The sequence below is a fragment of the Lepidothrix coronata genome, unplaced genomic scaffold, assembly GCF_001604755.1.
Source record: "Lepidothrix coronata isolate B3197 unplaced genomic scaffold, Lepidothrix_coronata-1.0 Scaffold40, whole genome shotgun sequence".
Lineage (NCBI taxonomy): Eukaryota > Metazoa > Chordata > Aves > Passeriformes > Pipridae > Lepidothrix > Lepidothrix coronata.
In genome coordinates this window covers 624,813-637,271 of record NW_016690220.1, presented here as the reverse complement: position 1 = coordinate 637,271, position 12,459 = coordinate 624,813, and the positions used below count along the sequence as shown (strand labels likewise).

At 35.7% G+C, this 12,459-nt stretch overlaps 1 long non-coding RNA gene across 1 annotated transcript; it reads right to left on the bottom strand.

Moving 5' to 3' along the window:
• Positions 1-6,039: 6,039 nt before the first annotated feature.
• Positions 6,040-12,100, bottom strand: LOC108496524. The gene is made up of 3 exons (XR_001874500.1): positions 11,975-12,100; positions 10,211-10,305; positions 6,040-6,457 (listed from the first exon to the last, which is right to left on the bottom strand). It is a non-coding gene; the product is annotated as an uncharacterized LOC108496524 (long non-coding RNA).
• Between the last annotated feature and the right edge of the window lie 359 nt (positions 12,101-12,459).

The following is a 12,459-nucleotide window of genomic DNA, read 5'->3' as shown; positions in this document are numbered from 1 at the left end:
ATGTTAGGTTATTGAAAAGAAACCAGCAAATGAACATTTCTCTTGTCTGTTAAATGAGCACTACTCAAATTAAAACACTGTGGAAAACCTAATGTAGACAAACTTGAATCAACCAATACCAAACTAACTCATGGGCATTTACATTGACTTAACAGTCATATAAATAGTTTATTTTTGTATTTATTAGTCATCTTTAAAGGAGAAAGATTTTGTGTCAAAAATTGTTTAATAAATTCGATATTTTCTTCAACAATTCGGCTCTATTTATACAAAGTAGAGAACAATATGCTATTATCAAGGACTTAAAATGAAGCTGAAATTCTCTCAACATATTCTACATAGTTATTAAGTCAGAGAAATTACATTCATAAGTTTCCATCAGTAAAACACCATTTTGTGCCCATATACACAACCTTGACTGACCATCTGTCCTAGTTAGGACAGCTGAGATCAGTTCATCATGGTATTCTATAGCCTTCCATGCCATTACCCAGAAACTGTTCACACCCTCCGCCCATAGAGCCTGACTCATCAGGCTAGGTGTTAAGAGGCCTGTGAGATAAGAGAATGCTCTTGTCCTCACACCTTTTATGGAACTCCCCACTCTGAGGGAAGGATTGACCATTTCTGCCTGAACTGGAATATATATAAACCTGGAGTTTCAGAACTTTTTGCAACCACTCGTGGGATCCAGAAGGAAGACTGCAGCTCGTCGCTCTCAACCTTGGCTGGACTACAATCACCGCTTCTGACCAGACTGCAACAGCTCTCCCACCAGCAGGTTTTTCCCCTCTCCCTTTACTTTGGACTCAAGCGGGGCCCAGGGAACACCACTTTGTTCATGCCCCAGGGTACCAGGTTGTACATGTGGGTTTTGTGGGTTAGGACCAATTGTTTGTTTGTGTGATTGTGCTTGCTGTGTTGTTTTAATAAATTGTTATTCTGACTTGTGGTCTCTCCTTTGAGTTGAGTTCATTTCCCCTGCTGGTTGACTCTTAAACCAGCACACCATCATAAACATCATCTTTGTTTCAACAGTCATAATTTACCTGAGACCATTTTTTCTGCATACACTGAAAAGCGGGTAACTTCTCAGTGTTGAAGACAAACTACTGTGAAATGTGTGAAGAGGGTTGAAAATGAATGTGCATACTTTAAGAACTCCCTGGAGTTACAAACTATGGAGAGTTTGTTCATATCAATAACACCTACTTTTTTAATCCTCTATCACCAGCAGACACACTTCAAGACCAGTTATAGCCTCAAGAATGTTTTTCCAAAAATTACATCCGTGTTTGAGTCTGGAAAACATCGTGTTCTAAGTATTTGATCTACTAAGGTATGTTGGCATTTCCTATAAACGAACACTCCTCAGGAGGTACTGTGCTTCCCAGTCTTTACATACAGCAGTTGCCATGAAGTAGGTACCAAGTATACGTAGGTGAATGTGTCAATTAATCTAGTTACTACTCTATCTATCTTATGCATAAATATAGTTTAATAAAAAGATTTTATATATACAGCCAGGCACATGATTGATTATGAGGTGCTCTAGAGGTTTTTTCTTAATGAGCTGAATAAAGTGCATCTTAGGGATATGGATAAACCATTTATAATGAATAAGTCTTGAAAGAGATGAGATTTGCAGAGCAGTCAGGAGAGAATAGTCTTGAATATTTTCCTGTGCCCTAACCATGCTCATATCCAGCAAGAGTGGAAGTTTTTTTTACTTTTTTGCACATTTCTGGCTAAGATCTAATTCTTTCTGATTTTCTGTACACAATATAAGAAGCATAAACACAAGCAGTGCAACAAGTTTCAACATTATTACATTCATAATATATGTATTTATCAGTCAGAATGGTCATAAAAACATGTATTTATGACTCAATATCTGTTTTTCATTATCACTGTACTTAGCTGTTTCTTGGAAATGAAATACAGGTATTTAAACCACAAGAAGTTCTGAAAAGACAATAATTACTAGAAGCTTGACCTCAGTTTAGTCTTAATTCTGTTCATCTGCACAGGTAAAATAGACTTGCCAAGCATATGACCTATGATCTGGAGTTGCCTTCTGCAAACTTTTTTTGTGTCTTTATGTTTCAAATATTTCTGTTTTAATAAAAAGAATTGCCACATAAAATCATTAATACTGATTCTCTAATTAAAAAAAAAATAGCTTCTTTTTCTTGTGTGTTTAGAGGAGACTTTTCTCTATATTGTTTACGGAAATATTTTTTAAAATCTTTAAAATATAAAGTAAAGTAAAAATTGGCTGGATATCTGCTCAAAAGAGGGCTGTATCTACTGAGATTTGATCCAGAAGTTCTCCCATGATAGTTTACAATATCTGGATCAAGACAAAATCCACATCCACACCTAGGGTAGGAAAAGGGAGCATCAGCTACGAGAGAGTAGGACACATCCAGATTACGGGAGAATTTTGCCAAAGTAAAGATAAGTGTTAGAAGTCATTTACCTGAAATTATAAATTAGTTGTTTTATTTGGATCATTAGTACGGATATTTTGCGATATTAACTTGCTGGTTAGTTGTACCCTCTCTTTCTCACCTTCCAAACCCGAAAAGAATTTGAGAAAAAAAAAGGGAATCATTATAGATTTTTAAAATAGTTTTAGCTCAGAAAGCATGTTATGATCTAGTAAGTAGGCTACACATGGCCTAATACTTTAATGAATGTATAATTTCTTAATTATTATTAGAGCGAGAAATGCTAATGAATCGGCCTTTGATTTGCGATTTTGTAAGCGGCCCTAAGCGAGGCGATGCTTTTGCTCGCTAACCACCAGAGGGAGTCTGTGAGGCCGAACAGACGGTGTAGAAAAGAGACAAAGCAAAAATAGCGTTTGAAAAAAAATTGACAAAGAAAAACTAATCTTGTCCTTTTGTTCTTATGCTAAGAGCTTTTACACAAACTGATTTTCCTTTTTTTTTTTTTTTCAGTAATGAAATCTGTATGGCTGAACAGTTTCCTGACTCAAATCCTGCAAGAGGGCAATAAAGACTAAGCAATGCATCTGTATTTCTTTAAATCACATCTATAGATTATTAATTAAGTAGGTATTGGTGCTTTGTGTACACAGTAGCTAAAGTGCTTCCTTTTAAAAACTGATAAATTGCCCTAACATCTCCTAAGGGCTGTCTTTAATTCAACAAACTAAACAAAGTAAAGGCATTAGATTTGAAGACTCAAAGATATGTTCCCTTCTTTCGGTACTGGTTATAACCCTTTGATATAGCTGTGGTAACTGGAAAAACCAAGGTAGCATAGCTGCATAAATGAAATTACAACATACATAGGTGAAAGTTCTTTCTGAATATAGTTTTCCAGGTTAACAATGGTTCAATATCAAAACCAACTAATGTATTGGATGGAATAACTGCAAAAGGTTTTAGTTCAGCCATGTCCTTTTCAGTAATTTCAGCAGTTACCTGAATAAAGACTGCACTCAATATATTTGCAAACACAACTATTGTAAACACATTCAAAAAGAAGCTTAGAAATAAAAAGGATCTGAGAAAAACTAAACTGAGCACCAACACCACTTCCTTTGTGCCAGCATAGCATCTACAGATGTCCAGGTGAGGAACAACAGGTGAGGCAGAGCTGCTGCAGAAAAATATTTCAGAATCATAGCGGATTTTAGGCTGGACAATATCCGAACAACATGATGTTATTACAAAAAATGCAAATACATACTGGAATATATAAATAAAAGTCTCCCAAAATTCTTAGCTAAAACAAAACAAGATGATATTTGGTTTTACAGTATGCCTTGTGAACCACTGGAAATAAATTAATAGAAGCAGTTCATTACTGGAAGCCTACTTAGTTTAGTTTATTGACTTCTTTAGCTATAATGGGAAGCAGGAATTGCTTTATATTGCTGGAGTCACATGCATTCAAAATAAGGTTTGGGTAATCAATTTTAAATTACTTCTAATAGTGAATTGTTCATCAGGACAAAGAGAAAAATAATTTGACTTTTGGAAGCACTTAAACCACACACCTATACTAAATTTGGAATCTGAAATCTTAAGTTTTTATCAATGCATGTGGACTTCTGTGTTTTCAAAAGAGTTAGGATCTGCATGTGTTTAATAAGATACACATTTCTAAGTGTAAATGGCAGTGAACCATTATATTTTTCTCATAGTCATAAATAAAATATGGGATTGTAATTGGAATGCACGTTCCTTTTAAGAGGTGATTGCTTAAGGTGATGGTCTAAAGAATTCAGCAATTTGACTGGCAGCGTATCAGATTCTTCTGTGTAAGGGCAGGGGTTCACTTTCCAGCAAATTCAGTTTTAACACTGCTTCATAAAATTATTGCTAAACATTTCTGTGGTTTTATGCAGTATAGAGTGAATCAAGCTTTTCTACTTCATCAACTTCAAAGGCAAATGAGATTTCTTTAACTTTCTTTTTAATTATCATTAATTGTGGAAGTTGTAAAAAATATTTTTGTTCTTCTTCTTTCAAGCATTTAGGATTGCAGTCTGGATGTGATATTAAATCTTTTAATTGCATGGTAGCTCATGGAATAAAATTGGTATTTGAGATAATTCCTTTAAGAATTTGAATATAATCTAATTTAACATCAGGTCAAGTACTATTTTAATTGTAGTTGTAGCTAATTCAGTGAAAATACCCCACAAGAGCATCCAATGTGTCATGAGTGGATGTGTCTGACTTTTGACTGTTACTTAATAGCTGGACTCCATAAAACTCACCATGATCGCATGATATGGGAAATATGATTGCAATTTATCAGATGAATTGTACTTTTTGGCTTTTTTGTCATGCCCTGTCCTCACTTCCGAATATTTGATTGAATTTTTATACCTCATCCTCTGAAATGTACTGTAAAGGTACGATATACAGTGTTACCTGTGTGATAATGTCTCTGGCAATCTCTCTGAGTGATAGTAGGTATTGAATAAAGAGTAATGTGCTGAAACTAGCCTTGAAAATCTCAGGCAGAAACCCTGCTTCTGTTTGCTAATCCTCCTGCTCTCAGTGTTATGGCACAGCCTCTCTGATTCACCAGTGGTTTCACAATGTGACTATACCCAGTCGTGAAGGATGGCAGATTGTCACGGGAGCAGAAGGGACTGAGCATTTCTCTGTGTTCGTATTTTCTGCACTTTCACTAAAAGAAAGGAGGAAATGGTAGCAATTCCCTTTGTTTGTAGTTGCTGCTTCTGACTAGACTTTCATAATGGACAGAAGAGAAAAAGCCAGCCTATTTATTATATGTTAGCTCTATCCCCTATCATACATTGTATTGTATTCTTAAACAGGGCAGACCAGATTGATTTTTCAGCTTTGATTAGGAATATTCGTAAACCAAAAAAAGAAACCAGCTACCTCTGGGAAAGGCTTACAGCTGGAAGACTGTCTGAGAGCTGTAAACTCAGTTCTTTCCATGGCCATTTTTAATGCAATACTGAAGAAGTAATCACTTGTTTTTTTCCCCTCACTTACCATTAATAAATTCCCAGGACGTTTTTCAGTTGCTCAGGTACATTGGTGGCCAGAGACATATGACTACCTAATGCAGAAAACAGTCGCAGTATAGTTTTCCTTTCTGGACCTGATGGCAACAGGTGAAGCAAATCTTCATTCATGCTTGTGGGTTGCCATTTCTCTAAAAACAACCAAGTTTTCTCATTTATGTCCTCAAACTGAAAGTGAGTCAATTAATGGCAAGAATAGAAACTCTCTGCTCCAATTCAGACATGTAGCTGTTTGATCTTCCTAAACAATTGGCTCTTATCAGAAATTCTAAAAAATCTTGTAGGTTTTACTTGTCCTAAACCAGAAAAAACCCTTCAACTTTAAATTACTGTTAATATTCCTAACATTTTGTCAAGTGCCCATGATCAAACAATACCTAATTACTTGATATGTTCAAAGAAAATGCAAAAATTCAATTGCTACTCAGATAGCTATGTTGAAAATATCTGTAGCTAGCTATACAGCTCCTATAGATAGGAGTATCATAGGATATCTTATTGATTTCTTTAGAACTAGCAGAATAGCTAATCATGTGCCTAAATGGTAGTACAAACAAAACCTTGAAAGACATTTTGTTAAAACATTCCCAGGTCTAAAGTCAGAAAAGCAGTTCTTAAGATCAAGTTTTAATTCTCTTTTTCCTTTCCTTCCTAACAATTTACTATAATAGGTTGCTACCACTGACATAAAAAAAAATTCCTTTCAATCGGTACACTTTTATTGCTAATGACAGTTAAACCATTGGAACTGGAGTTCTTGCCTGCTTGGGAAGATTCATGAAAGAGCACTTGCTACCTTTTATGATTGGAAAAGCAAGAACATTACATCCCACTTGACAGATGAAGATTGGGCTGAGTTCAATTCTTACAGCAGTGAGCATTAGTTGTCTGCATTGCATATGACATTATGACCTGTCAGAGAGAAAAAAAAAATAAAAAAAAGAAAGTAAAGAAAAAATAGGAAAAAGCAGAGCATAGAAATGTGATTATAACTGGGAGAGACTGGGGAACAACTCAGTGATGATGGCTGTGCATCCACTGCCTGAAAATCTTTCTGCCTAAGGAAACTTTAGGGTTGATTTAGAAATTTAGTTCAAAGCAAATCCTTTTAATAAGGGTGTCTTGTGATATTTCAGTAAGATCTATCATGAACATGAAATGGCAATAAAATAAACTTCTGTTAAATTTTAACTCAAGGACCATACAAACAACAGCAAATAGACTTGTAAGGAAAGAAATAACACCCCAAAAGCAATTTTCAGGGGAAAATGACAAAACTTCACTTAATGGAGTGATCTCCAGTTTATTAATTATCTTGAACCTTTTTGTAAGGTCCTCGAGGGAAATATTGCCTGCATAAATAAGCCATTGCTTTTGCAAAAAAGAAAAGTAACTTGATTTTGCAGTATTGAAGTCAAAGGAAAAATTTACCATCAAGTTGCTTGGAAAAAAGAATTAAATGCCAAATTTGGTTTATCATGTATTCCATATTTTCTGCAAATAAGCCTAGATGATACAAGACAGGCATGATGTTTAGTAGAACCGGTAACGCTGATAGATTTGTAGCGACAGATTTTAATACTTGAGCTGCTGTCTTTATACTCAAACTAATGATATACTGATCAAGAAACACATAGTGTAATGAGATGTCATTTCCTGAGAAAATTCTCATTTTAGGGTAGTATTTCTGTAAACACCTGTTTCTCCAGGGATTTTCTTCACTAGTGTAAATAACATTGCTATACTGCTTCTCTTTCTAATCACTTATTACTCAAAGGAGATTATGCTTATGTTGGAAAAGAAGCATCAATGATTACAGTTTCAAAGGCAACATTAAATCTGACAAAAGCAGCAAGAACTCTAAAAAGCCAAAGGAAATTGCTTAAAATTATTTATCCTACAATGATATTAAACACTTTACTGATATTTATTATTTTGTGTAATGCAGGGATGTATGAACAGGCAGGAATAAGATCTGTAGCAGCAGCAGCAGATGAAATCAGAATGTGAGCTGCAACAGTGGAGGCATGAGAGGCCGAGTTGAGAGGCATAACAGCCATCACAATGGCATCCACGCTTGGAATTCTTCACGCTGCTTAAACCATCATGCTCAGGATCAAACCCACACGCTTTCAGAACAAGATCCTTTCCATTTGAAGAACCCACCTGCTTCCAAATCAGTGACTGGCTGAGATAGAATACTGGTTCATAAAGATCTAAACTGGACTTTGCCAGTGGGCTGTGTATGTAGCAGTTCATGTCAAGGCCTCAGGACTAGTGCTGGTCCATGGTTTAGTTCATTAGATATCTGTTGTTCCAAGGGTAGCATCCTTTTGCCTTCATTTCCCCTTAGCATTGTGTACCTCATCAAGACTATACACAAAATGCACAAAAGTGCAAGTGAAAATTACCATCATACTTCAGTTAATGCAAAATTTGACAGTATCTCAAATAGTTCTAGGTAATGAGTCAGATTCTACTTTCAGAGTAATGCCAACCTACTGAACTAAATGCCAAACTGGTCATTAAAATTTGTGTTAGAAACATAAATTCTTATTAAAAACTATGCAAATAAGAGTTTTAAAATTTTTTATTCGCAAAATTTATTAGATTTAACATTAATAGTCTAAGAAATATCCCAAAGTTAATGTATCTTCCTTTGGCCATCTGCTGATTCTGTGCATTTTTATTTAAGAACTTGATTCAATTTCTGAACAAAGCTAAGCTAAATGATACTGAACTTTGTCAGGTTCAGGTCAATATAGAAATAGTTGAAGGATAAAATGACATTGTTTGATTAGTCAATTAAGTCATTAACTGAGAGGGGGGAAGGTCTGTTATTTTTTCACATGCAATTCAAAGACAGATGATCACTGAATGGCTGCTTCTGCTTTAAAATGTATTTTTTTAAGTATTAAGTTTTTGGTTCTTTCCATGCTGGCCATACTACAAAACAGTATTTTCCTCTGAGATGTCTATATTCAAATTGGAGGTCTAGAATCAAATTTCAAATTTTTCTCACACATACCAAGAAAGAACAAGTTTCAACTCTGCCAGATCCTGAAGCCATTAACTTGAGTGAAATTAGAGGTACAGATCCATACAGAATTGTTAAAATCCCTGCAAATAGGCTAGGGTTTGTATTTATTTTAATGGCTTATACTCCCTTGAACGATCGTGAGGAATTAATCTGCTGGATGGGCAAAACAATGAATTAAAATGGAATAAGAAACTGGATAAAGAATTATGGGCAAAGAACAATCCCTGTATTAGTGGATAAGGTTATTTGCCTTAACACTACCAGTGCAGTTCAGTCACAGATTTAAGCCTGCAAAAATTAGGCTCTGGAGATTTACTCCCAGTAAATCTTGTCAAAATTCTTATTAAGGACAGAAGTGAAAGACATAGGAAACACATAAAGTAAGGCTGAATGCAAGAAAAGTCAGGAGTTCACTAACGCTATATCTACGTTAGCATATTAATTTTGTTCAATAGTGTGTTTTTGAAGAAAAACTCCAGCTGACACTTGTTCCTGTACTTCAGTTCTCCCCACTGAGCCTCAGGGCTGCCTTACAGCTGAAGCTGAGCTAGGGATATGATATTCTTCAGAGTACACATCATGTGCTGCAGCAGCTGGTATATATCTATTGTCTCAGCCAGAGTAGGTGGGGTTAGGGTAAAACCACTGGAAATGTGTGTGTTGAGGAGTTTGGGTCCCCAGCATTAACTGTTTGATTTGACTAACCTGCTCGCCTCGTGCAGTGCTACTTGATCCCATAACACAGCAAAAATGCAGCTCTTGCCTGAAGGCAGGATGAAAATTATCTTTTTAGAGAAGTAATTAAAGGTTAAATAATTTGTTGAATTTGGGCCAAAGTTAGGTGCTTTACAGTAAATGTGGGGATGTTTTATACTAAGTGGAATAACTACAACAGGTTTTGTTGATGTGCTTGTTGTGAACAAGTATTAAAGTAGTCTCTTAAGCAGCAGTTGTTTACAGCTGACATTTCAGTAGCCTGAGTATCCTTTCTGAATGGATTTGCTCAGGGTAACGAGTGTTACATTTGGCAATGGATCTGCCCTGGTGTCTCCTTTACTCAGAGTAATGACAAATAGTGAAATAACATCTGAAAAATAGAGAAGCATTTGTGCAAATAATTTGTAACTTCCTTATTCAGTTGATGGCACTATGATTTGACATGTAAATAATAATAACAGATAGTTAGCCCATTCTAGCCTTTCATAATAAATGAAGTTTCATAATAGTAATCTTAGAGATTTGAAGTGATATTTACAAGGGAATTCATAAGAACAACATGTTTGAGCAACATCTGAGTCCTTTTATTAATCATCCACGAAATTTGCTTAAGAGCCTGTGCTAAAGAAATACATCTCAGTGTGAAATAATGATGTTTAAATTCTAGCATTGCTAGATTCACTTTTATTAAAAAGCTATTGGAAGTCATATGCTCATAAAAGGGCCTTTCATATTGAACTTTATGAATTACATAAAATATAGTAATAAACCCAGATGCTTGTCTTGGTGTTGTCTGGGATATAGTTAATTTTCTTCTTGGTCAGTGGTACAGTCCTGTGTTTTGGGTTTAGTAGGATAATATTGCTGATAACACACTCATGTTCTGGTTGTTGCTAAGTGGTGCTTACCCTAAGTCAAGGACTTTTCAAAGTTTCCCCTACTCTGTCAGCAAGCAGGTGCACAAGAAGCTGGGGGGAAGCACAGCCAGGACTCCTCACCAGATCTGACCAAAGAACCATAGGATGTCGTTTTTAGCCAATAAACTGAGGAAAGTTGGCCAGGACCTGCTAATTGTTGCTCAGGAATGGGCTGGGCATTGGTCGGGGGGTGGTGAGCAATTGAACTGTGCATGTTTGTTTCGCTTGGGTTTTATTACTCTCTCTCTCCTTTTAATTAAAAATAATATTATAAATGTCATTATTGTAATTAGTAGTATTTTATTTTGTTTCAGTCATTAAACAATTCTTATCCCATGAGGTTTACTTTTTTTTCCAATTCTCCTTCCCATCGGGGACCGGGGAGTACTTAGTTGCTGGCTGAGGTTAAACCACAATATTATTTACTTAAAACTCATAATGGCTTGCAATAATCTTAGTTCTTCTCTGAAAATTAATAATCAGCTGCAGCTGTGGGCTTGCTTATTAAAAAATGCCCAGCAGTTTCCCTCTTTCCTTCACATAAATCACACAAATGCTGTAAAGATGCTTAAAAATACTGAACAGAATTGAAAAATATCCAAATTAATTTCTTTGTCAGCTACATAAAGAAATTCAGGTCCAGAAAGGACTTTCTAGGTCAGTGTATTGCAAGCAATCACTGTAGAGAGATAAGGTACAGTCCTGTCAGTAGCATGGATCAGCAGGGATTTTATCATTACTCCATGGTTCTCAGAGAATGGTGATTAGAACAAACAACAACCCACACTTTTAATTTTAGAGAACCCTTAAATATCATGTGTTAAATCAGTTTTGTGATACTCTACATAAATTTTGACATTTCTGGTTTCATATGGCTATTTTCCTAATTAGTGTTTTGGGGTTGGAGAGCTGTTTCTGTATATTTATGAGTGTGGGCACACACGTATGCCCTTATTTTTCAGTCCAGGAAATGGAAATATTTCAGATCATATTAGAAACAAAGACAGAAAGCTGTTAATATGTTGCTAGACAGGTATAAAAACAAATTCATGCAATAAAACTTTAAAAAATAAATCTGAGTAACCAACAACCACAGGTCTGGCTGGTTTGCCAAGATTCCTATTCAGAACTCAATTCCTGAGTGAAAAGTTCACTGAGTGCTTACCTTACTTGGCAGCTGCTCACAAGGCTAGACATCGCCTATGTAATTTTCCTATTAATTATATAAAGCAATTCTGGATTTTTATAAATTTAGTTTTAAACATCTGAGTCTTGGGACTCAAAATTTGATCAGTTCTGGCACCTGGTCTGGTATTTGCAAGGTTCTCTTTCGTATGATTCTTCCAAAGTCTCCCTCAATGTTGACTTTCCTTCTCAAGGAATTTAAATACTGACCCGTGGTAAGCATTCTTTGGATCTGCACAAAAGGCACAAATCAGCAGCAAAAGTTGTTTTTCTTTATATATCATCTCATTACTCATATGAGTCAATCTAACAGGTAAAATGAGTTAGAAGAACAAGCACTTTCAAGACACATGTTTAAAAGTGTTTCCCAGTAATTTGTATGAATAGAGGTCTTCTTTCAAAGTACACTCACATGTACAAGGCTATGTTCTGCTGCTCATTCTATTTATTTTATAAGCATCAGTCATTAAAAATAAGATGACCAGGTAAAGCTGCTTAAAAGCTCTTGCTGACTTCCTTACCTTGACAGAAAAAGATTAAAGGCAAACTCTGACCAAGATCTGCACTTACTTATAAGATCAATACACACTGTTGAAATTTTAATGATGCAGCATTTTTTAATGCCCAGAAATGACCCAGCTCATATGTCTTCGCTCAGGAATCTAAGCTCCGTAAGTCAACAACAATGATGAATTTAGTACTCTAAAATGGCCTCCAGAGGTCAACTCTCTCTGCTGACTACCAAGGAAAACTAGACTACTCACCCATGTTAGAGCTCTACAGCAAATGACGGTATGCACCATACTGAGAAGTAAAAACATAAATAGAAATAGGACCCTCTCAAGTTCCCATAGGTTAAAACCACTGTTCAACCCAATTGCCCTCACATACGTCAAAAGTCAGTGACAGTTCCTTGTAAACACACGGTCTATTGGAAAGATGACACACAAGTTATAATTAGAGTGTATTACATGGACAGATTCCAGACTACTTCCCTACTCTGTGTGTTTGCCCCCTGTAATGTGGTGTCTTAAAATTAAGACCTATCTTTGAGA